At 46.0% G+C, this 25,104-nt stretch overlaps 1 protein-coding gene across 2 annotated transcripts in view; it reads left to right on the forward strand.

Moving 5' to 3' along the window:
- LOC131263915 (inositol-pentakisphosphate 2-kinase) overlaps nt 1-25,104 on the forward strand; it is an 80,564-nt gene that overhangs the window by 44,637 nt on the left and 10,823 nt on the right. Inside the window, exon 3 of one of the 2 annotated variants that reach the window (XM_058266196.1) lies at nt 7,774-8,214. The exons of the other annotated variant lie outside the window; for it this stretch is intronic. The gene's annotated coding sequence lies outside the window, so the exon portion shown is untranslated. The remainder of the gene's footprint in view (nt 1-7,773; nt 8,215-25,104) is intronic. 2 annotated transcript variants of the gene reach the window in all.

A 25,104-nucleotide genomic window follows, 5' to 3' on the forward strand; every position in this document is an offset into this window, starting at 1 on the left:
CAATCACCCGATTGACGTAAGGCTTTACGTAAACTTGCGCCTTGTTTGGGGTTCGCGTCCCCGGGCACCGCGGGGAGGAGTCAATATTGACGCCGACGAGCACGGCTAGTTCACCATTTTTCAGGATCAACGAAAGGGCGCACTCGATGTTGGATTTTTGCAATGGCGATGCAATCGGAGCGGCAGTGTCCTACAAATGACCACTATCATCGTGGGTTCACCCACTCGGGGGGCCTCTCCCCGGAGGGGCAAATGACAGATATTATGCAATGCGGAGACGTTGTTAAATAAATCCAACTGTAGGCTACAAACTACAAAGTGCGAAGAACGTATTGGAATAATCTCCAAGTAGTCCGCTCTTCATCGATTGAAGCTACCGGGACCGGCTTGTTATCTAGTGCTGTACGCTGTACGCCGTACATTGATCCGATCGATTCCCCTCCCCCTTCCTTGGAATAATTCACTTTAATTGTAGGACACACTCGCGGGACACACGGACTGTTATTAAGACCCACTAAGCTGCCAGTCGCCCCCTCGGGTCAACAACAATCGCACGCTGGTCAACACACTCCCGGAGAGATCTCGTCGAAGACCAACATCAAAACACAGCCTCCATGTGACGATGTTGCGTGGCCCTAATGGGTAGGGCCGGCCATTAGTAGGAGATCAGAGTGTTAATTGGCGAGCCGCGCCGGGGAGATAATGAATCGAATCGATTAAATTGAAATGTTGTCCTGTTTTTCGCTCACTAACTCAATCGACGACGAGCGTCACGATCAATATGGCCGGCCGCATTCAGCAGCGTTTATTTTGGGTTATTTTCTGCTCATGAATATCCGAAAAACAGCGTTGTTTACGCTCATTTCCGTGGCGTCGGAGTTTATTCACGAAGGAATTTTCATTACGTGCCCGCTGTGTGGTGTGTTCGGTTCGTGGTGCGGAATGTTTATGCTTTGGTTCAAATCTTGAGGAACAGCTGGCCATTATGGTCTCCTAAAATGGATGTTCCAAACAGGAAATGGGGTTTGTTGTTTGTGTGTTTTTGTAAATAATACCTTGCGTTCTAAAGCCTGCCGCTTACGTTACTTTACCGTTTAACGTTTCCGTTCTTTGGAAAAAATTAAATAGTGATACTCCAATTAACAACTTCCATAGGACGTTAAAAATATATAAATTAGTTTAAAAATACACCAAACGACTTACCGATCATAATTCTATTTTTAATAGCGTTAAGTCATAAAAACAAACGGGAATATTCTCGCACAAACGCTCTTCCCACAAGTGGGCATCGCAAATGAACTCCAGATGTTGTTCTACAACCGTCAAGCAAAATGACGCGTTTGCTCTCCGTCTCATGGCTCATGTTCCTCAACCCCCCGTGAAGAGCAAAAAGATGTTAGCAAAAACATAAAAACAACTCTGAGCTGGCGAATACAAAGGCGTACAGTTCGCGGATCGGATCCGTGAGCTAAATCGGACGAGCTTGATCATCAACAAACGCGCGGCTGCCTTTTTTATGCTGACGAGATACGGCTCGATCGAATGATGCTGGTGGCAGCTGGTGTTCACCCGTATGTATGTTCGAGTTTGTTCGTTGCTTTTCTTTCCTTTCTCTACCCAGAAGCATCAGGTTCTTGCGGGGCCCTTTTCCGGTGTTTGGACGAGATTTTGTTGTTTTTATAGCCTTTCCTTGCTCGTATTGGTGCGGACGTTGATGATGACAAAGATGATACTGCTGCTGGGATCGGCATAAAACGAAGTGACACAAATAATAATAAAGTAGTGGGCAATAAAAGTAAAAGAGATCGAGAACCCGGCCGAGTTTTTCCACACTTCGACGTCTCGGCATGCGCGCGGACACTCGCATGTGGAAAATACGATCCCACGGGTGTTTTTATGCCTTGCTTCTACAGTTTACTCGCTCTTAGCTCCCTAGTCTCGGTGTGTTGTTCCTTCGCAGGAAATCGCTTACGATCGCTTACAGATGACAATGCGCCAACACCCGAAGTATCTTTCTGAGGCCGGGAAAGTTAGTTTTACGCGCTTTGGTGTGGAAGGTGTTTTTGTTTTCTCCCTCTTTCTTTCTCTGTTTGCCTATCGCCGAATTGTGTTTTCCCATTGCGCCCATCTGGGGGGAGGTTTTACGATTGCAGAAGGTTCTTAATCTCGGTAGGACGGAAAGTAAACAACACTGGTTGCACTCTTCCGAAGAAAATGTACGTCCATTCCTTAACGCAAACGAAACGTGAAGCAAATGTGGGAATCTAAAACGAAAAACATCCAGTTGGCGTTGGCGATGGACGAAGGTTTCCAGCGCATAAACTACTCACTTTAGTAAATAGAAAAGCCTTCCAAAGCCTCCGCTCTTGACCGGACCGGCTAGTTTGACTAGTTTCGGGTCGCTACTGCCCGAAGTCATTAAATAAATGACAAACCTCCCACCTTTCGGTTCTACCGGACGACTTGTGTTTTCTTGGGAGGTTGACTTCTTTTCCCGTCTTCTCGGCTCTTTTGCCTCCACCCCGAACGGTGTCAATGCGCTCGACGAATGTCTTTCGGGCATCAACATCTATGGTGATGGAACCTCGAAAACCCTCGAGGGCCGTAAAAAGTGCGAAGGCCCAAAGTGGCCTACCTTCAGACCCCTGGTCATTTGTTTGGTCGTTTCGTGCGTCCAAGATCTCTAGTTTCCAATTAAAAGAGGTTGACGCTTTTTTTGGAACGGATACTAAAACACCACCCAAATGGTTAGAAGAAAACCCTGGCAAAAGATGGTTTTGCGGGAATTGGATAAGATAAGGTGGATAGTTAAAAGTCTCCAACAGATATGACCAAAGGTGTAGTTTGCTTGGTTGAGGTTAACGAGCTTCGTTAAGGTAATACGAACGCAGATGAGCTCTGAATGCAAAGAAATCAAATCACTCTCAGCCTTCATGCCGTATTTTGCCCAAAACAAAAGACAATCGAAAGGGCCAACCCAACGTAAAACCGTTGCTACAGATCGAAATGCTCGCTTTCAAAGGACTATCCCCTAGTTGGGTTTCATCATCCGGAGCGGCAAATGGCCACAGGAACGGTCCGAGATGCCACGCCTGTCGCAACCGAAAAGCCACCGAGATTCGCCACCGCACAAAGGTAGGTTAAAATGTCAAACTCGACGGCAAAGATCACGATCCTCGTGGGGCGATGTCCCGGGCGATGTTGGGCAGAATGAAAACATACCTTGGGCTTCGCTCGGGCAGAGTCAAAATAATAATAACGGCACGATCCGTTCAATTGTGAATCGAGTAGCAATTTGGGACACACCTTGGCTTGAAAATGAAAAAATACGTAAGCTACCAAAAGGGTCGTGTTTTTCCAAACCTCAGGCCAAACCCCCGAACGGCCGAGCTTGGGTGTGGAGATGCTCCAGCGCCATTAAATAAAGATTAATATGACCGTTCCCAGCGCAAGTTGTAGCGTTTTGTCGGAGGTGGACTCACCCCGCAGGATAAAAATATGGAAAAAAGAGTAATTTTCCGGTTCAGGCATCGAATTGGGCAAAAGTATCGGTTGTGTTCCGATTTTTAAATGTCCCCCGTTGTTGAAGGTGGTAATAAATAAACAAAAAAAATGAAACCAACTCACAAACCGGTCCGGTAGGGGGAGGGAGTGAATGAAAAAAAAAAAGGGGCCCAAGATTATGCCGTATTTTTGAAAGCTACCTCCTTCAAACCTTGTCTCCACGCGCGAGGCTCCTTATGCTGCGCGGTCGGATGATGTTTGTTGGTTTGTTGGGTGCATTGGGTAACCGATTTCGCTTCGGACGCAGCCGACTTAAGCACCCCAAAACAAAAACGAACCACACTCCTTACGCGGCCGGGAGTAACCGGTCGTCCGGTCGGCGCAATGTGTAAAAGTGCGAGTGGAAACGAAACAACCCCAAAATAGCGTGAAAACCACGTAGACGGAGTGTAAAAGTCAGTCAGCGGGGGGAGAAAAAAACATATGGAAACCGTACAAATCGTGCCCTGGTACGTGATTACCACCGTGGGCACTTGGTTGGCGGCCATCATCCGAGTCCGATGGTGGTCATTCGCCTTTTTTCGTCACACGCGGTCATAATCGGTGCGCCGGGGAGAAGTTGTCATCGCACACGCATCGGTTAAATTATGCAAAAAAGGAGAAAAAAACAGAAGAGAGGGTTGCCGAACGATGGAGAACAGGGAGGTGGTGGAAGTGCAAAATTGGTATTATTACTTCGTTGCACAGTGAGCCACTAATGAGGAGACTGTGGGGTTAATGTCTTACTGAAGTAATGTTTTTATTCTTAACATAGCCTACTTTGTTTGTTGGTGTAATAAATCTTTTTAAGTTTAAGTTTATCATACCTTCCGTTTATTGAAATATTGTAACGATAGAAAATAAGGATAAAACTGACCCACTGTCCCACGGAGTTCGATGTCTCCGCGAGATGTTCCAGCTCAGGGCCGAACAGATACAAAATTCACTCAACGTCTCAACGATTCGTCGTGCATCAGCTTATTGAAGGAAGAAGTGGGTAAGGTTTCTTCTGTTGCTTTCTCGTGATGCGTTCTACCATTTTGTTTACCGCAGAACGTACGGGAACGGCGCGGCAAGAAGGATGGCAGCAGCACGATGGGGAAAGTCATCAAAAAATTATGAAAACATGCAAACGGCACCGGCACGACTCAACCGGGGTCTTTCAACATATTAAACGAGTTGCTTGCCGGTTAAGGGCGTAATTGTTTCGAAATGGCGTATTTCTCGTTCTGCCAGAAAGCGCATTATTCGCGGACGTGCACACATGCAAAATGCATTCCTTGTGCATTCTGCGCCGGGACGGGCTAAAGCGCAACGTTCATGACTTTCTTCGTTTCGAGCGTTTTGTTTACGATCGATAAGTAAATAAAGCTTTTCATTACTCCGTACTTTTGTACACACACATACACACTTATTTTATTAAATTCTAAACATTAGCTTTGTTTACAGATAATAAAATGCATTTGTGTGAACGAGTGAGTTTTCATTCTCGTAAACGATTTGTGAAACGTTGCAGAACGCCAATGCACTTTTTCAACGCCCTCCATCGGTGCATAAAGATTGATAATGGCGTACGATGGAGTATTTTGGATGCATCTGGCATTGTTTGGCTCGATTCGCATCGGCGAATGACAGTCGTGAGTATGACAAATGGCCCCAACCCCGCCCCGCCCCGCCCAGCCAATGGGAAAGCCTTTTTCCTCTTTGCTTATGCGTTTTTTCCCCGCTTCGCTCTCGAACTTGCGAACTTGCACATTTATTTATTTGGTCTTCTTCACGTACACGTGGAGCTCATCCTGCTCGTTGTTGTTGTTGTGGTGGGGCTTTTGTTTGATACTCGTTTAGCCCACCAATTTCACCAACCATAGGGCTGTGCTTTTTTTTCTTCTCTGGTCTTCTTTTGTCGTATCTTTATTTTCCCCCTTTTTTTTCTTATCGCGTGAGTCATTTTCCGGTTGGGTACGGTTTGTTATTATCAACGCCGCGCATTTCACATCCTTCGGCGACAAGAGCGAGGAATAAAAAAAAAACTAGAGTTAAGCTGAAGGGAAATTTCTTGCAGAATTTTTTCTCTCGAAGAAGAACATGGAGTAGGAAAAAGTACCCATAAGAAACCGCAGAAGATAAAGGGCGGTTCGCAGGGGCACCATCAAGAATATCGTCGTCGTCGTCACGGTGATGATGGACCAAGAAGTTGGTTATTACTGCGTGCAATCGAAACGATCGGTTAACTTTTTATTACCCTGGACCGCTTTCTCTGCGAGCCTTGGGGGTTTGCAGTTTGGAAGGATTGTTGCAGCGAAAGCGTATTATTTTCCGAGAGGTCATGGGAAGCTTACTAGTTTCAGAAGCGTATTGCCAATAACTTGGCTTCAAAGTTTGCTGAGTATTTTAACTTTTAACTATGCTCCCCTTTGCTTAAGTATTGTACTCCTGAAAACAAATAAATTTCGATCTAAACAAGATTGGCCACAACCGTGTTATCAACAGTTCTGAATCGATTTTAGGGGAAATTCTCATGCAAAACAATGTTCGATTCCAATTTTATGCAATTTGCATACCAACATGGCGCTTCGGAAAGCATTCTTACCTTATATTCATCAATATTCATCTAAATCAGAGTGTATGCTATCGAATTGTAAAACAGTCGATATTATGCTCCCCATTTGCATATGAGTTAATCCAAATACCGAGGCTCCATTTGTTTTTCCTTGAATTGCGTTGGTGTTTTGCTATCATAGCAAGCGTTGGTAATGTTGTGTTTTTAGTGAATATGGGATTTGAAGCTTCCATAGAATCGAAATAATGATCATATTTTCGGTTTCAAAATCACACTACTTACAGTCATAGTCTTCTATCGTCGTTTTTGGAGTCTCATCTAATTCATCTCACCTGCTTTTAGGACGTTTGTGTCAAAAATCCCGTGCACCTTGACGCCCACCGACCTCTCCCTCTTGTTTGATAAGTTTGTAGTAAAGTGCACCGGTTTTTTTTTCGCGTCTTTCATTTCCGTTCTCTTCCACTCAGCACTTTATTTATCGCCCGGAGGGGGTCAGGTTTTGGGTTTTCTGGTTTCGGACGCCGTTTGAGTCGCTGCGCAATAGAGGTCCCCCACATTTGGGCCTTCCTTTGGGGACTACTTGCGTCATCGTCACCGGAGAAGTCGGTGCAGTCGGTTTTACGGTTTCGCAAATGAGCTCGCGTTGTATTCTTGCCAATGACCGTCCATCATGAAGCTGTTGCGATCGTTTTTCGGGACACACGGGGTTTTTTGTGTTCGGTTCGAGAGAAATGTGACACCCGGGATGCGGTTCGTTTCGGTCGAGATTTTTCTCGAAGGGCATGGTGTGACCCCGTTCACCGGAATTTTGTCGATTCTACCACGATCTTATCTTAAAAAATTAGAAACTCAAGCCCGGTTTTGATGATGAAGATGGTTCATCAATTATGTAGGATGTGTTGCAAGAGGCAATAACGGTTTGTGGTCGGCTTTCTTATCCTTTGGTCTTCAAGTTGTTGCGTTTCTCATCAGTTTTTGAGGAATTGTTCAGGAATTCAACCGAACGCTGGTTGTTCTTTGTCCTCAGCACCTGCAGGGCTTCTCGGCCTAAGAACTCGTAGTGGTGAGCGCATCCCTCGATGGCAGTGTGCGTTCTGCGATCGAGAGCTCGCATGATCACATGCTTTCGGTTTATGCTTTTCTATGCTGCCCGTTTTCCGGTGCTCCGGTCCTCTCTTATATTGCGGACAAAGGTTTCCTTTCATCAAGATTGTTCGGCGGCCAGCACACGGTTGGCTGAGTCGGGTGGTGAGGACGTGAAGAGTTGTGTAAGATTATCTTTCCACCTCGCTTTTAGAGGTCGCGCAGAGTCGGATCGCTTCCAGAAAAAAAGGGAACTCTGGTGTTTGTTCTGGCTGGAAGAACATTCCTCCTGGTGGTGGTTGTTGTGTTCGTAGCGACGGATGTGGCTAATGTTTCCACTGTTTATGTGGCCACCTTGTGCGGGTATGTGCGTGAAGCGGACGTTTTCTTCCCCCCCCCCCCCCCCCCTCCTCGGGCCTGCCCATCCCGGATTCCCTCATGCAGGGCTGTGTCTGTTCGTCGAGCTGGAGTTCCATCAATTTCTCTTTCCAATAATTTGGTATTCCTGCTACGCAACATCCATTTGGTGCTTTGGTCTTCCCCAGAGTGATGGGTTTTTACGGTTTTTTTTCCTCCTTTCATTGCAGATCTCTCACTCTTTCCTTCGTGCTCCCAAGCCTGTCCGAGGTTCGCTCTCCTGCTTCACAAATTCTCGAGAACCATCAAAAGTTGCGTCGGCAGGAACGTGGAAGGAAAACTTTAGTCCATAATTTCACACCCGTTTTCGTGCCGGGAACGACGAGTAGCCGGCCACCTCCTCCTCCTCCTCCTGCTCCAGCGCGGTTGGTGTGTTCGAAAACAACACCCAAGGGAACGGGAACGGCCGCGCATATAAACCGTATAAGATAAAACGTCCAGCTAGAAGTCGATTTCTCGTTCCGACTCGGCACAGTTGAACGCGGGTGCGGGAGAAAACGAGAGGTAACGGGGCACAAAAAGTGGAAAAACAACAACCAAAAATCCAGCAGAAATTGCGTCGTTCGCAGCAAAACGAACCAGTCGAGCTTCAAAGTTATTACGCAGTAAAGGTAAGTGAGCTGTAAACAGACGGCAATATGTAAGCATTTCTGTAAAGGTTGATCTTTTCGCTTGGGCCGGCTAAACGGTGCCGAGAGTTCTTGTGGACGTTTTTGTTGGTGGTGGGTTTTTTTCTTTTTGTTTTGGCAGAGTTGTAAAACGGTGTTACAAGTCGAGATTTGTTCGTCATTGGTTAAATTTAGCCTCAGCCCTCGATGAACGTCGGGATGATCAACAAAATCAAATATTGGGATTTTTGTGATTTCTTGGATTTTTAATCCAACGTATTTTCGTGATAAAAGAAAAGATTGGAGAAAGAACTTCAAAAGACATATTAAATATGTTATTGGAAAAAACTGTTTACAACTATAAATGTAATTTATTAGGTAACATTAAACGTGAACGACACACAACTAATTCAACACTTTTTCGTTCCTGCCTTAATTCTCTAAAGTCATGCTTTGTTTTGAATTATTTTTTTCTTTTTTGTTCTTCTCCTTTATAATATCTCTGTTGATTATCCTTTATATTATCTATTCCTTATTCACAAGACTATTTGTTTTGAACATCTTGGAAAGATACAGCCTTTCTAAAAAGTTGTTTATCTTACGAATACCAGAACACATTGTTGTGTCTTTTGTTTGTTGATCGGCTGTAGTCATCTTATGGAAAGTCAAAACCATCTTGCAAGAAACCAGCCCATGAAACCCCGTTGCACGTTGCACTTCGTTTGAGCTTTGATTTATGGCTTCGAGAATAGTTTCGACCCCCCCGGGCTCGGAGGTTTCCGTTTTCTCCAGTTACAGTGTTGTGTGCTACAACTGCACTTTGCTGCCGCCGGAACGAAAGTCGTTTAGCGTAGGGAAATTTGAGAACGTTTCCCTCGCGCGAACGATCGTCGTCGGCCCTGATCGTGGGATGGTTCTGCTTCATTGTAGTGAAGCGCATGTGGTGTGGTGGGTCCGTTTTCCTGCTTCCCGACGTCACTCCGATGCGGTTAACCACCCGCCATCCACAAACAGGCTGTGGTGTGCAGCTGGCAGGAAATGGGAACTGCGCTAATCGAACGCGCAACGAATCCATTAGCGATCCCGCGTTGCACATCGATGCACTTATTTTCTCCCGAACTCCATCGACAGCTTGCGGGGCCCACACATTCACCCGCTGACGCTGGAACTGGAACTGGATTACCGCGGTGACGACGTGTGGAAGGCTCGACGAGGATCTTCCAGCAGAAAAAGTAGCATTTCTCCGCCGAAGCAGGAAGCGTTGCCAATCGATGTCATTAATCTTGTCGCCCAAGAGGCGGCATCGTTACTGCAAAAGAAAACACGCTTCCGCGTACGATGGCGGGTTTGGGATGTCGGGACCAACCAAGAATATAGAGGGCACCCGCCAAAGGAGGGATCGGGCTTCGAACTACACATCAAACCCGGTCCCGTTCCTTCGTTCCCGGCGCGGATGAACTAAATCAAAGCGTTTGGCTTCGAAGGTCTACCTACTACTCCTTGTGCTGGTGGTTTAGGTGCATAATAAATAATTGTTCCACTCCCCACGCGAAGAAAGGAGAATTATTTGGCCTACAACAACTCCCGGCAACCTCGGAACGGGGGACCGCAAAATGCAAACCACGTCGGCTTTGATGGAGTGTCTAAGATCAAAGGGGTCCCCAAGCAGATCGCTACTCCCTTGGCGGTGGATGCACTGTGAATAAATCACTCCCCCCGTCCGACACTCACCTTTCTCCCCGTGAGCCGGTCATAAACTGCTTTTTTTTTTGGGTCAAGCTCAAGCAAAATAGAAAGGATCGTACGATCGAGACCCGCCTCCGCCGGGTTCACCCTTCCGAGCCCATCTTCACCCTCCGCTGTGGCGCTGTCTAATGGCACAAATCAATAAACAAACTGATTAGCGTTCATCAACAAAACAGGCGGAGGTTGAAGTCGCTGGCGTAGCGTTTTGGTGAAATCCGGTGTCAATGGAGAGATCGAGCACTTAAAGTTTATTTAATAAAACTTAACTTTTTAAGGCCTCCATTGAGACCTCACAATGTTAGTGTTAGAACCGTTCCTTTGGCTATAGATATTGGTAAGTTGGTTCGGTTCGTCACGAACATTCCATTTCGACCGTTCTTTTGGGGCGATTTCTTCGAGGATCGGAAGGAAAAAGGTACCTTTAAGAAGACTTCTTAGGTCGACCTCGGACCTGCTCGGCGGAGATTACGTGCCACGCTACAATGTATGGATGCAGCAACAACGCGCTCAACGCGGGTTTCAGATGAGACACCACCACCAAGAAGTTTGCCGCAATGTGTTCACCATTTTGATTGGCGGCGTGCGAAGATCATGATAATGATGATGATGATTTGCGAAATGACTAGAACGCTCCCATCGTCCTCGAGGATGGAAGCAGGTCGGAGGTTGGGTGAAATTATTGCAATTCATGGGTTGGATGGAAGGGCATCACCTTGCGAAGGGAACTCTCCCCTTGGGGTGGGGGTTGTAAAATCGACGACAAATAAGTGGTGGAGTGTAATGGGCAAAGCATGCAGAAACCCACGGAGAAAAGATAAAAGGCCGAGTCTCTCGAATGCATGTGAATTACGTTGCTAATTTGCAACAATTTTCCCGCCAACATTCTCTCCTCGGCTTTCGATCGAACAAGGAAAAGGTCCCTTGTCCTCCCCGTGTGCTGGCCAATGGCGATTTGGTGTGAAATATTGGCTGAATTTGGCCTTTCCCCCCTGAAAGTGCGGGGTGGTTTCTCGACGAAAGGGAACTCTTTTTCTTTCTACAACCGTTCAATCCTTCACCTCCAAGATATTGGACCGTGTCTTGGCGAAAGATAGTGTGCCTTTCTTTTCCCCCCATGCGAGATCGACAAACAACACCCCGAGATTGATTGTGTAAGCAAAAGGTTTTTGTTCGGGTTCGGGTTTTTTTTTGTTAATCCTGAGCCATTTCTTTGTTTCAAACAGTAAACTTTCTCCCATGACGCCATCCTTGATGGTTTCCTTGAACTCTGCCGTCGGAATGAATTGTTACAATAATTTTTCCTTGCGTTCAACAAAAACGGATGGAAAGTTAATAGGACGTACGTATGTTGTCCTGTTTTTGTTGGGAAAAGAACTCCTCCCTACGGTACAGTTGGTTTATTCTGAAACGGAAAACTGGCGAAAAAAAAGAACCCAAAACCCCGCCGTCTGTCGCCATGCACCGCCGTCGTCGTCACGCATTGCAAATCGATGTGCAAAAACTGCACGTTGTGCAACAGCACCGTTTACACAGCGGTGTCCAGTTGGCCGGAACCGCCCGGGGGTAATTATGCAGACGGGAGAACGGTCGGAAAGATCGCGGAAAAATTTGCGTTTCAGCTGGTGTCGTTTCTGCAGTCGTTTACCTCAGCACAGTTTCGGCTGCTGTGTGCACATCGGAGTGTGAATATTCAGGTTGGAAAAGCGTTAAAAAAAGGAAAAAACAAAAAACAAAATGGAAGGAAATTCAGATCGGTCCGTTTTTGGAGCAAAACGGTGAGCAACACCCAAAAGGAAGGTGATGGTGGTTTTGGATGCACTAAATGTAGACGCTTTTCTGTTTGTTGTTGCCGTTTCACTTCAAGCACGAACTCGTGCCGGTGGAACACGGGATGCACTTCTTGCCATCCCAGCGGGGACCGGAAAACGGCCGACCCGAACGTGCGGTGGAAGGAAACTATCGGAAAATCTTGCTTTCCCGGGGCGGCGGCGTCGGTTTGCGTTTGTTCTGATTCTGTTGGAGCGTTGGAAGGTTGGTGGCATGTTGATGTTTGTTTACGATAGCAACGCTTCCCTGGCTACGCTGAACCAAAAACAAAAAACACAGGGAAGCACAAACCAAAGTAGAAAACACCAGGAAAAAGGGAGTTGGGGCGTCAGGCAATGCGTTCCATATAGTAAAAAGCGATTAAAACCAAGGGGGAGGGAAAAAACACACCGTTCGCCCCCAAAGTCCGTGGGGGTGGTGGATTGCATTGCGATGCATTTTGCACTCTCGATGCCGTCAACCATTTCCGATGCCTTTCTCTCGTGTGTGCGAGCGCGCGATCTGGTTCGGTGTTGCTGTTTTTGTTGTTGTTGTTGGACTATGTGGCACGGAAGTATGTCGAGTGTCAAGTCTTGTAAGCGGCAAAAACCGGGCCCCCGGTCGAAGCCGGAGATTTGCGCTCAATACTTGACATCGTATCGTATCGTATCGTACGGAATGGAAAGTAAAGAACGGGGCTCCAGCGTAGGTAGGTAGGTATTGAGAAATCAAAAAGTGTCCCGGACTCACGATTGAACCTTTAGTACTCCGGTGGCGTGGCGTTGGGGCATAGGAAGCGAGTTCCCGATTAGATCGGCTCCAAACCGGTTCGGATCGTGTACCCACGGCACGACTGTCGGTCCGTTGAGTTTCCTGAAACTGAAGTACAGATGGAACATTTCATTCACATTGGCAACCATATAGCCAAGTTGTAGATTAATCCTACAATATATGGCTTTGTTTAAAAGCATATGTAATAAATTAGTCAATTTATAGTTTATTATGGGTTTAGATTTCTTGAATATTATTACCATATATTTATGAAACCATCTATAATGCGTTGTTTTACAACTAACTGTGAACTACTGTCTTTACGTTATTCATATTTAAATATCTCAAATTCATCATAAATAAAAGCAATTTTCAATTTCAATTGGAAACTTTCAAGCATCATGGTGGTTGCACTGGACTTAAAGCTTCTTAATGCTACTTTTTTGTATGCGAGATTAAACTTTCTGAACCAAGGCTACAGCCTACTTTTCTATAGTTCATTTCTGCTCATCTTAAATACACTAGTACCAATTCCAAATACATCGTTAAACTACAATCAAATATATAATATAATATAATGCAACACTAAAACAGTTGTTTTTAAGATAATTAGTAAAGTATACTATCACATTGATTAATTTGTGGAGGTATAAACCCAAAGTTTGCCGTTCAACTTAACAATAAATCAAGCCAAGTTAATTGGAATAAAAATTACCTTTATTATTTTACCTTATTACCTTTTGTTAAATAGCTAATGTTTAAATCGATTTTCATGTAGGCTTACGTTATCGATTTTCATGTAGGCGTTTGAACTCCGAAGTTTTTTTCATAGTTCTAGTCTTGGCAACGTCTTCCTAATCATGTCTCTTGTTGATTCCAAATGGGTAATTTATGTTAATAATTTTGTTTTATTGTTTTTTATATCTTTTGTATAACACATTTTATTTACTAAGCAAGATTTTCTGTTCGCTTTTATGTTTTCCTCAAGAAAAAAGATTTTTTCAAGATTATTCCGTCATAATTGTTTATGAAATAAAAAGTAATACGCACCTGCACTCCAAGGCGCTCCCTATCTGAAAGCGATTACATTTTCTCCGTTCTACCAGCGTTCCACTTGATCCGATTTAATCTATCTAGGTTTATGTGCATGTGTCCACTCCACTTAAAAACCAATGCTTCACGCAATGAGACGTTGCACTCGAGCGCTAACTATCATACCACTCCACAGTGTCTCCGCTATCTTTTTCCTTTGCCAGTAAACAGTATGGCCGACTCGGCCCACACTTTGTTCCGCCAGGGGGGATGGGGAGGGGGGGGCGGGATTTGGGACGCTGCTGGGAGTCTCTGTCTCTCGCCAGTCGAGTGCGTAGTTGGTTGCAAACGACGTAGTTAAATGACTGAAACTCATCGCGCCTGGTTAAAGGGCTTAACTCAATAGAGCTTATTGATTTTAATTCTACCCTTCTGTCCTTCGTGGACGCGTTCGTTCTCGGGATGGGAATCGGCACCGCACCCTCCACCCTTTACCCACCCCAAAGCCCCACGGATGAGGAGGGGGGGGAAGCCATGGGAACACACAGTTTGCTGCCAGCGAGAAAAGAAGAATCAAGCAAAACGCCGCTCGGGTTTGGCGAAGCCGGCAATCGCCTACAATTGGATTGCGAATGCAATTTCGTGAGTGCATGATGCAGTTGCACTCCACTGCTCCAGCTCCCTTCCTTCACCCAATTGAGGAGTGTCATGTTTGGGTTTTGTACCGCTGCTACGCTGTCTGCCTTTCGTTCCGTTGTTCGCCTGTCCGATCCATCCATCCGCGGTCTGTCTGTCCAACGCCATTTCGTTGCCGACAATTTGGGATTTGGTGTTGAAAAGTGCAGGGGAGGGCAGAGGGGGGAGGCGACAGGCATATTCCAGCCGTCGCCGAAGGGAAGGTTTTGCCTGGCAATTGGCGAAATATGAAACGGTTTTCCAATTTACTTACCTTCCTTCCTCGGGGGGACCTGGGGAGCGTTATAGTGCTACGCCACGATGTCTGATTTTTGTGTGCACGACCCCCCCCCCCCCCACCCCCTCCCATCTCAAACCTCCACCGGTTGAACCACGCCGAGGACACACGAGTCGCTTGACACTTCACCTTGAGCGAAGAAGTCGCAAGAAAGAGGAGAACTGCCGAGTGGTGCGTTCGTTACCACGACCCTCAGGAAGGAAGGAAAGGGCGGTTTGGGGGGCGGAAGGGGACAAGGGGGTTGGTTGGATGGATGGATGGATGGTGTGACGTTCGCTCGACGCCGTTAACGGTACATGTGCTAACCCGGGTCATCCAATTTTAGTTCCGTAGACGTCTCGAAGTGTGGGACGCTACTTCTCCTAGGAATCGGACGTACCTTGAATGATCACTTCACGGTGGTGGGGGGATGATGGTGGTGGTGGGGACGATCGAATGCCAATCGGGAAGCATACTAATTCACTTCCGAGGTGATCTGTATGTCTTCTCGCGGGTCGTGAGTAACGGAGTTTCGCAAAACAGAAGGCGGAAGATCTCAGGAAATCACGCGCGGAACAAGAATAGGAAACGCGAGAGTGTTAAACCTTTGACACTATGACAGAACAATGCAGGTACAAAGCGAGCATATCTTACGATTGACGTTAGTTTTGATGGCAACCGGTTTTTGGTCTTCGAGAAAGGAACCAGATTTTTAGCTCACGAGTGTGTTTTTACAAAAATGTAATTAATGGCGGACAGTTTCTTTTTTTTGTACGTTCTTTAAGCATGTTATTTCCTGCAACAACGTGCTTGTGTGTTCTAAGCGATAAGGAATCGGTCCGATCTACTCCCTACATATATTTCCTCTTCTCATATGACGGCATGGTTCCAATAAAGAATGGTGACGTCCACTTAATAGTTGTCTTTCTTAATCCAACTTGATACGGTCCGAAGCTCTGAGGATGGGTTTAATTAATCGAACGCAGCGTTATCAGCTGCCTGGAGCATGTTTTCCCAGTGTCATCCTGTCCATTCGCTTTACTTTACGTTGGACATTGCGTGAAACCATGTGGCAGTTCATCATGCTTCGGTCCATTTGCATCTTTCGCCATCGCACATGGAAGGATCTTCTTTGCGGCAAACATTCATCGAATGCATTCAGCAACTCGACTGTTGCGAACGAGACACTGGACCGCTTCAGCCTGAACAGCCTGTTTTTGTGATGTTTTCATTTCTTCTATCTGCTGTTGTTGCTTTACCATTCCGAAATCGAGTTGCAGCAAAGGTTAAGATGTGATAAGGGAGCCTTCAAGTCGTAAAACATAGGCATGATGTATGCCGGTCGTTCGATTCCGATCCTGACCAGTTTCACGGTTGTGGTTTCTTGTCTTGTCATAGTTTAAGAAAAAATAAATTTTGGGAACTCAAACGAGGCTCTTTTGAACTTGTAGTTTATAGTTTTTAGTTTAATCAATTGTGATCCTGAGTTCCTTATGAGTTAATTCAATCCTCACAAGGCTGAAGGTAATAAATCCATGAGTTATGGATGCATGATAAGCGTTTGCTGATATGGCCAGGCCGGGGTTAACGTCGAAGTTATAGTTGTTTGTTTCCATCGACAACTATTGCTTTTTATGGCAGTTTTGTTTTCATCATGAATGGTTTCTTTTTTCATTCTCATACAATAATTGTTAATATATGCTTAGAATGAAACGGAATGAGCTAGGTTTCGTAATATTTTTTCATTTTTTTCCAATATAAATTTATAGGACAATTAGACAGTTACATCTGTGTGCTTTTCCTTTTATAGAATTGATGCAATGTGAATAGAAATCTCCCGGTCTTGCAGCGTTCGTTCAAAGCCGTGCAATAGAAAAACATGAAATTAGATTCTAATTAATACCATTGGGCAATTGTTGTTCACGGTTGCAAATGATTGTTCTCGCAATAACCCAACCGACCGTAGACAAATCCACCCCGAGTGCGACATTAGATATGCGTTCGAATCTCGCAGCCTGGCCATTTCCATTTTCCTATTTGGCCCGCGACCCTTGCGAGAACTCGCTCGCCCCCCCCCCCCCGGTTGAAGGGGTGGGGCGGACGGTTGATTGAACTTTCGGTCTCCCTGGCCACCACCACCTTCCCGGCTGCCTCCGTTGGCGTCCAGCTGCGCCGTTGGGACACTCGCCTGACAAAGTGAAAGACGCTGAAATTGGCCCCCCCACCTCCCTCTGCGGTTTGGTTTGGAAGCTTTCTAACCGTGATGGCAGCGTGATTTTTATGGAGCGCGTTCGGAAAAAGGGCAACCACCACACTCCCCCTCCCTCCCGAGCTAGGAGAAAGGGACGGACGGCCGTCAGCTAGGAAAGCATAGATCGCAATGGACTGATTGTGAAGTGAAGGGAGAGGGTGGGGGGAGAGGAGGGAGTATGCAAACCGGAGTGGCCAACCAAACGAGTTGGAAAAGCATAGATGGACCGTTGGATGCTCTGACTCTTTCCTAACCTAGCTCCCCTCCCCTTCTTCTCCCATTACGTCTTTCATCCATCAAAAGCGACACGCTAATGCCTCTTCTATAAGTCTGGCCACTCCAGTGCGTGGCACAATCTCTTCGATAGAGAGAGACAGAGAGAAGGCCCGCCGGGGGTTCAGTTCGTGTGTCAGCTTTTAGCGAGGTTAATGTATTCCTATCGCGGGCTTCGTTTGCATTTTGAAAAATCAACAACCGATCAACGCCAGATGCGATCGCTGGATGGCCAAACGGTGTGGACAGCGAAAATCCCTGACAGCCTTTTTTCTTTCTCGTTTCCCAACTTTGGTGATCTTGTTTTTCGTTACGACACTTTATTGTTTTTGTTTTGCTTTATCTGTTTGGGTAATATACATTTTTTGTTCTGGTACTAATTCTTATTTTACAATTTTCTCTTACCATAATGTTTTTCTGTTTTTATTCGTCTCTCTCCCAGAAACAAAATTGTCCCACACGAGTCCCACCTTATCCATTATGGAGGCAAATAATAATAATGTTATTAACGCACGTTTTGGCCCTTCACGGTCGTTGAACAATACAGATTGAAAGCCATGGCATTTTGTTTGGCGATGTCTACAAGGTTCCTGCTTAAGGCCGATGACGATTTACATCGACACTTTGAAAATGGTCTCGCTTTAAAAGAAGCTTATCGTCAGGCCATTTGAGGCCTTACCTTGAGATTTAGAACCGATGTGAGGCTTCGATCGAGTGTGCTTACATTAAATGGCAACGTGACTTGTTGGAGAATCCCTTTTCGGTGACCGATTTCGACATCTCCGCCGATGTGCAAGGATTTGCAAGTCCAAAGAACCAGTGTCGAAGCGAGGAAAAAGGATTGGTGCCGCCGATGAGGGGCAAGGGAAGGTGGTGTAGAATAAATCTTCTCTTGTGGCATTCACCGTTTTGCGCAAATCGCCTAGCTGAGACGGGTCCGGCAATGGTTGAGGTGTGCTCTATGGGTTGCACCAAAGGATGGTATATACCGTCCGAACATGAATTAATGAACGGTTGTCCACGGTATTGTGAAACAATATTTTATTCATACAGCGTACAACACACAATCCCTCGCTGGTCAGCGAGCGGCAAGGGTTGGTAGCTTTTGGGCCGCTTCGGGCATTCGATCGCGAAATCGGCGCGTCATCAGGAAGGCTAATTTTGAGAAGTTGAATTTAATTTCTCCCATTGCCCAAAAAACATAAAACAGAAGAAAAGCCTCGAGTTGTTTTGCTTTTACAACCTCATAAAGTCGGGCAGGCAGCTTTTCGACAATGCGAAGTCGCGAAGAAAGGGAATTTTGCACGAATTATCATAAGCTTTTGGAGGTATGAAAGTGGATGACTCAAAAGCGTGGCGAAGAGGTGTTTGAACTGGCAATGATGTCCATGTCGTGTTGGGTCATAAGCAAGCTCTTCTTTTACAATTTTTCTTATACAGATAACCGCTAAAACTTACGATGTTATTTACCTTTGTATCTACCGAAAACACTTTCCAAAATCATAAACCATGTTGCTTAACTTTGTACAGCTTTGTGCAGTGTAAAAAATAGTAAAATTTAATTGTTTAGTATGAAAGAAAAGAAAAATCATTTACAAACAACAGTACAGCACGAGAAAGAACAGTAGAAAATCGATTTAGCAATAACTCTATAATCCTTATCGGACTTGCCAATCTGCAAGCCCGGGTGCGAGGGTATGCAAACAAGGGCGGCACGACCGATGGCTGGACGGATGGAATTTCAATTTCAATGCAAATCCTGCTGCTGATGGCCATTGAACAAGCACATCCTTATGCATCTATTCGAACGCACGGCACGGTTCATTATGCAAGTCGTCACCGTTAGGCGGACTGTTTTGCTCATCCGCTTGCAGAATCTCATTCCATATGTACACCTATTAATGCTGTTTACTATGTCCTTTGTCGATGGTTCTTCATTGGTTTTCAAATGTATCGTTCAACAATTGTGTGCTCATTGGGAATAAAGATGTCGCTGGGTAAATATTATTAGGTATTAGAAATAGGTTATTTTCATTATCTTCATTTAAAAATTATTCTACTATTACGTTTTCGTTATACTCCTATACTAAAAGTTGCTCACCTTCTTTGTTTGTTGTCTTAATGTCGAACGAAGCAAATCACCTCAATAAAACCAAGCAAATTGAAGAAGTAACGCAACCTAAATCGAACACATAAAAGACAGAATATAACGGTGGAGAATAGTGAACTTGCGTTTGCTTTCTTAGTGGCGGAAGGAAGAGAAGCAGCGAAAAAACGATTTCGGATCCATGCTTCACTTTGCGTTGCCTTTTAGTTAGCCTTTTGGACTCGATCGAGTCCCCCCATGGACGTTTCGAGGAAAGGAAATCTAAAACGCCACGAATTAAGATGTTCCACATAGGGAGAGGGTGGGTGATGCGTTGGGAAACGGTTCCGTTCTAATGCATTGGCTGCACCGTTCAATTAGTTGGTTTGTTGAACCCGGCGGGAGGCGATGGGCCGGGAGAAACCGGAATAACGACCGAAGCGCTACGGATACTCGAACGTGTTCCAACGTCGAAGGGGGCTTTAGTATCATATTTCGTGGGTCAACGGATCGATGGGACCGCGTTCTTTTTTTCCTTCAATTTTCCACTCCCTCCCCAGCCAGACAGTATCGATCCGAGGCCCGTTTTCCGCAACAACACGTGAGATAAATGTGCCGCCCATCGTTACTTGCTCCCCCCCCTCCTCAACCCACGTTCGGATGGTACCGATGGCTAAAACCGGCAATGGACACTGGACACTGGCTTCTGTGCGGTTCCATTATGGCTACGGTGTCCAACATGGCCGCGAAGCACGTGCACGCAATGATGGTGGAAGCCAAAAATTTGGGCCGTTTGCCAGCACGGGCCGATCCTCTCCACGGAAGGGAGGGAGGGGGATGATCTTGCGGGGGAGGTGGTACAATTTTGTACGAAAATAGTAAAACTATTAATTCGCCCACTGGCGACGGTGTCGTGTATGCTGGTGTCCCAACCGATGTGTTGGAACGCCACACACATGCATTTGCTAATCCGATCGATGACGTGCTTCACGACGTTTTACGCAAGTGTTGAATGTCAAAAGGCAGTTTAGACCGACGGGCTTGTTTTTTTTCTTCTCTCCTACATGCACCGTTGAGAAAGGAGTGTGTTGGGAAAGTGTAACCGTTTTGTCGCGCAGTCCGAACCAATTGCCAACGGTGCGCTATTATGAAAGAATCACGAGCCGGTTTAGTCAAGAAATGTTCACTTCTATGTTACCGGTTTGACTTGCAGTTCATGCGTGAGATAATTTCTTCTAAATGTCAGTTCAAAATAAACGACTTTCTCTTCGGTTGGTAAAATAAGGATGACATTAATGATTTAACCTCAAAACACAGAAAATGGAACGAAAACTATAATCCGGTAGCTCGGAAAAGGTACTACTACCGTACGGTAGTCGATCGTTGGATAGATCAAATTGAATCAAACAAATTTTGAACAACAAAACAGCAGAAGAAAAACAAAATAAAAACCCTCGAGGGCTTCCACTTCGTCTCCACTTCGGGCGCCACCAACGCGCCTCTTTGGTCTTTGTGTTTGAACTCTTTTGTGTTTGGCGTGAATCAGCGCATCACTAATCCTTCCTGCTGCCCCCCCCCCCACCCCTCCCCCTCCTCTTCCTTACCAACCCTTTGGAGGCAGTGTTTTTCGCGGACAGAGGCCATTTTAATCTCCCATTTTCGCCACACTTTGGCCCCCGGGTTTCCACTGGTGGGATAATTTTTCTGCCATCCCCCCCATTTTTTTTTGTTGGCGCCCCCTAACCTCCGAGGATACGCGTTTGATTTAATCCCCCCAACACCCAATCCCTCCCCCGAACCGATGCCCGTTTATTATCTCTTTTGGGATTTGTTGTACAGCCTCTCTTTGTGTTTTGATTTGGATTGTGTTTACTTTTGGGAGAGGGTTGAAAGGGGGGTGGAGAAGGTATTCATTTAAAGCGGAGCCCATACCGCGGATTTTCTTTTCCCCGTTTTGCGGTGGGTGGGTGGGCCCCCTCCCCCCCCACGAAGCTTCCATTCGAATGATTCGTTTGGCGAGAGATGATAGCATCTCTCGGCTCTTCTGCTTCTTGTTGGAATGGACCCAACCGCGCTCATTAGGCGGCACATATACTTACACGGCCGTGAAGCGTGTCGTGCATATTTTACTATTCAAATTTTTCCGACCAACCAACACACATTTTCCCAATCGTCGTCGTTTGGACTGCGCTTCTCGGTTGCATCGGTTGAACGCATCACACCGACACCGACTCTTCGGACACACACACACATTTGAGGAGAGAACAAAACTCCATTGAAAACTCACCCCCACCCTGGCCCCCGACTCATCATCGGCCATCTTCTTTTTGTTTCTCACATCGGGAAATTGTTGCTACTTTGCATACTTCAAGCTGCGTCGGTTGCTTTTGCACACTATCGCATGTAATGCTGCTTACATGAACTTTGTTTAGCCGATGCCAGCTTGAAACGTACTTTAGCTTCATTTCAACACCCATTACCACCGCCCAGTAGTTGTTTTTCCCCGCTTCCTTTTTTTCCACATCATGTTTCATCAATTGGAAAAAAGGTACCGTTTGTGAAAAATCGCTGGCAGCAGTCCAACTCCGAGTTTTCATGTGTGGCTTTACCCGTGGCTCATTAACCGCACGCCAACCCGTTTGGTGACATGCACCCACTCCCATTTCTAGCCGCTAATCTCGTGGGACGACACATGGGACAGCGCGTGTCTAGTCTATGGGAGAAATGCGACGGGAACATCTGTAACTGCGGTTTAGTTATATTAGAATCACGTTGTTGTTTTTGATTTTTTTTCACAATTAATCGAATTATAGAACTGAAAACTTCCATGAACAACATATGGCAGATAAGTGAGCTTCTAAGTTGGGCTTCTATTGTTAAGTTCTTCAACTACTGACTTTCTACTTATTGTAGAACACACTATTCATCATCAATTTTTTGTTGCAGAGCTATTGTCGTTTATTAAACATTATTTGTTCGTCAAATACAAAACTTTTTCCTGCAAAAAAACCCTGAATGGAACTTTCCATGGCTTTTCCCATCGTAGCTGTTCGATCACTTTGGATCGCGTTTACCGATAAGGCGTTATCAGATCCCGAGGTAACAAGCCCCTCAAATGTTTTCCTTGACGCCTAACTTTCCCCTGACGTAGGCAGCTTTGGTTGATGACGTACGATTGTCTCAAGTTCCTGTGGGTTACTAGTAACCGAGGGAGATCCTTCTGTCTAAACCAAGGCTTCAATTGGCTTCTTTTGAAAGTGGGATGAAAGAGATGTAAGAAAAGTATTTAAACAATGACGAAAATCGAGGCGGACATCCGGGAAGGTGGTACATGTAGTTTACTACAGGTTAGGATGTGAGGGAAGCACTTGTTCCGGGGGCCACCTTACACAGGACCTACGTCATCAGTGCGACGTGTTTACGTGTGTGGGAAGGGCCAACCTCTGGTGTAACGAAATTTTGCTCAATAACCCTCTCAGCTGAGGAATGTTTTCCCGCGTCCATTTAACAAATGAACAAGTGTGGGCGGCCCAGGTGTTTCCCCCCTATACGTCGATGACGTACACACCAACCCCCGGGAAACGGATGTTTGCGCTGACCCCCTCGGCTGCAGTGTGTGCTGCAAGTAATGTTGCCTTCTTTCTTGTAGTCGACTGTGTGCCAACAGCTGGTCTTGGCGTGTTTCTTAGTGTGTCATCAGACTTAAAGCTGTAGACAAAAAACCCCATTATCGACGTCGGGAGAGTTAATACAGCCAACACCAGTCCGTGTCTGTGGCCAGAGTTTATTCCAGTTGTTTGGTGCAAAGTTCTCCGGGCGCCAGCGGTTCGAGCGTCGTTAGGCAATCTCGTTTGATCCAGTTGCCCCCGGGGACGCCTAAGGCGGTGCACGCGTTCGCCAACGTGACGTAACCAACGAAGCCAATCCAAGGTGCTCAAGCTGTGAACTTCCTGGAATCACCCTCGAAAAGTTAGATTAAATTAATCTGACTTAGAGGGACTTGTGCGGTACTGGATCATAGAACTTGTAAGTCATGTATAAAATTCCTGGTAGCTCAGAACGCGTCATCAACTTGGCGTCATTAAGAGAGTGTGAAGCCGTTCCACTCAACATTCCACCCACCAACTGCGTGTGCGATCAGTGTCTTCCGTGTTGTAAATCATCCACGGATCGTCTTGGAGGACATGCTCATTGTTTTGCTTCCTCATTGCACAGCCTACAGCCCCGGCATCGGTTCTGCATGTACACAAATCAGCAGACACAAATCCGGTTGGGTTGATTGTGCTGCGAACGACATTGACGTGCTGGGTAGCAAGCAGCTGGGTCTACGTGTACTCGATGAGTAACGATAGAGAGCTGTTGTAGTAGAGCTTCCAAGGCTTCTACGAATCACGTTTATTCCGTTCCAATTCCTCCCCTCCCCCGCAACCGATGTTCCCCATACTTTAGACTGCCCTTTTGCGATATCAGTGTAAGTGAAGTGCATCGCGCGCAGTGCGTTCTTCCCACACCGGTCGTACGGTGCTCGTCTGCTCGGAAGCTTCTCTAATTGCCTTATTGATGACGTCAATAACGAACACAGGTGAACAGCGAAAGATACGTTACAGTGGCAGTGAGTGAAAGGGAAAAAGGACATTCATGTTCGTTAGACATCCCTTTAGGAGATTCGAGGAAAGGAACTGGTAATAAAGTCTGTTATTAATTAAAACCCACATTGATCCTTGGAAGAGGATTCATTATAGATAGGAGTAGAATGGTGTCCCTGCTTTTCCTGACGAGGTACACAATTAAAACGAAGCAAAATGCTCGTATTTCTCTTCACTTAATTGTTAGTTATTAACTCCCAAAATAAAGTAAAAAACAAACTCCCGAGGTAAATGTCGAGTTCTTCCAGAACGTGCACGCCATAACCGGTTTAGCCAGTTATTTCAGTTTACTTCTCGTTACCTCAGCAACGAGGAGGAGAAAAGGTTGGCGTGGAGATGGTGGTGGTGCGGATTTTGTAGAGCGTGTACATCAAGCGGGGCAGCATCATCACCGTTGCTTCTCCCAAGCACCGGTACCGAGGCCGAGATACAGCTTTAATGATCGTTATTGATCTCAATTTGCAATTAGTTGCACCTCTCGAGCTCTCCGAAGCCACCGGATTGTTCACGCCGAAACGCGCGGCCTGCTCTGATGGTGTTTTCGAAGGTAAATCGGCCAAAATCGGAACACCAACGGACGTTCAGAGGCGGGTGATAATCTACAGCGAAGGGCGTTGGAATAAGGTTTGTGTTATTTTATTGGCAAAACAGTGGATTACCCCGAATTTCGTTAGGAACAGAATATTGCGTTTATTTATTCAAACGAGTTCTTTTATTTCGTTCAATAGTCCAGTGAGTTAGTAGATTGCTTTTCATGAAGTTGGCCTACTGCTATGTTACACTCCACCAGTGTGTGGCGCCTTTACTCGTTTGTTCTGGTTGGTTTGCTGGAAATCGCACCGGATTCGGCTCCGGCCCCCAAATGCTCGATGGCCAATGCCGATCCGGTTGAGGATCCACGGTGTGTCCGAACCGGGGGGGCGTGGGCGAGAAGTAATTGAATTATGGTGAGCTAAAGCCGAAATCGGATCGAATTTCCCCGCCGTAGCGGCAACAAAAATTAGACATGGATACGCACAACCTGCTCTCTAGTACATGTCTATCCACCTTGGGAACAGCACCCTTTGGTTCAGGGAGAGAAAGAGCGACGAGTTACATCGTTGATGTAAAGAACAAAGACTGAAGGACGAAACCAGCGCTTCAGTAGCGAAGGTGGTGGAGAGGTCCGGTCCATGTTTATCGCGATTATCACAATTATGCTCCGTGCGATCATCATCGGTTCGGACTCGATCTGTGCCTTTGGTTGGACTACATTTTCGAAGGCCGGAGCCATTACTTCGTGCAGGGGCCATTTTGTTCTCGTTCCAATCTTGCTCATCGTGCGCTTCAT

Source organism: Anopheles coustani, chromosome 2, assembly GCF_943734705.1.
Source record: "Anopheles coustani chromosome 2, idAnoCousDA_361_x.2, whole genome shotgun sequence".
Taxonomy (NCBI): Eukaryota; Metazoa; Arthropoda; class Insecta; order Diptera; family Culicidae; genus Anopheles; species Anopheles coustani.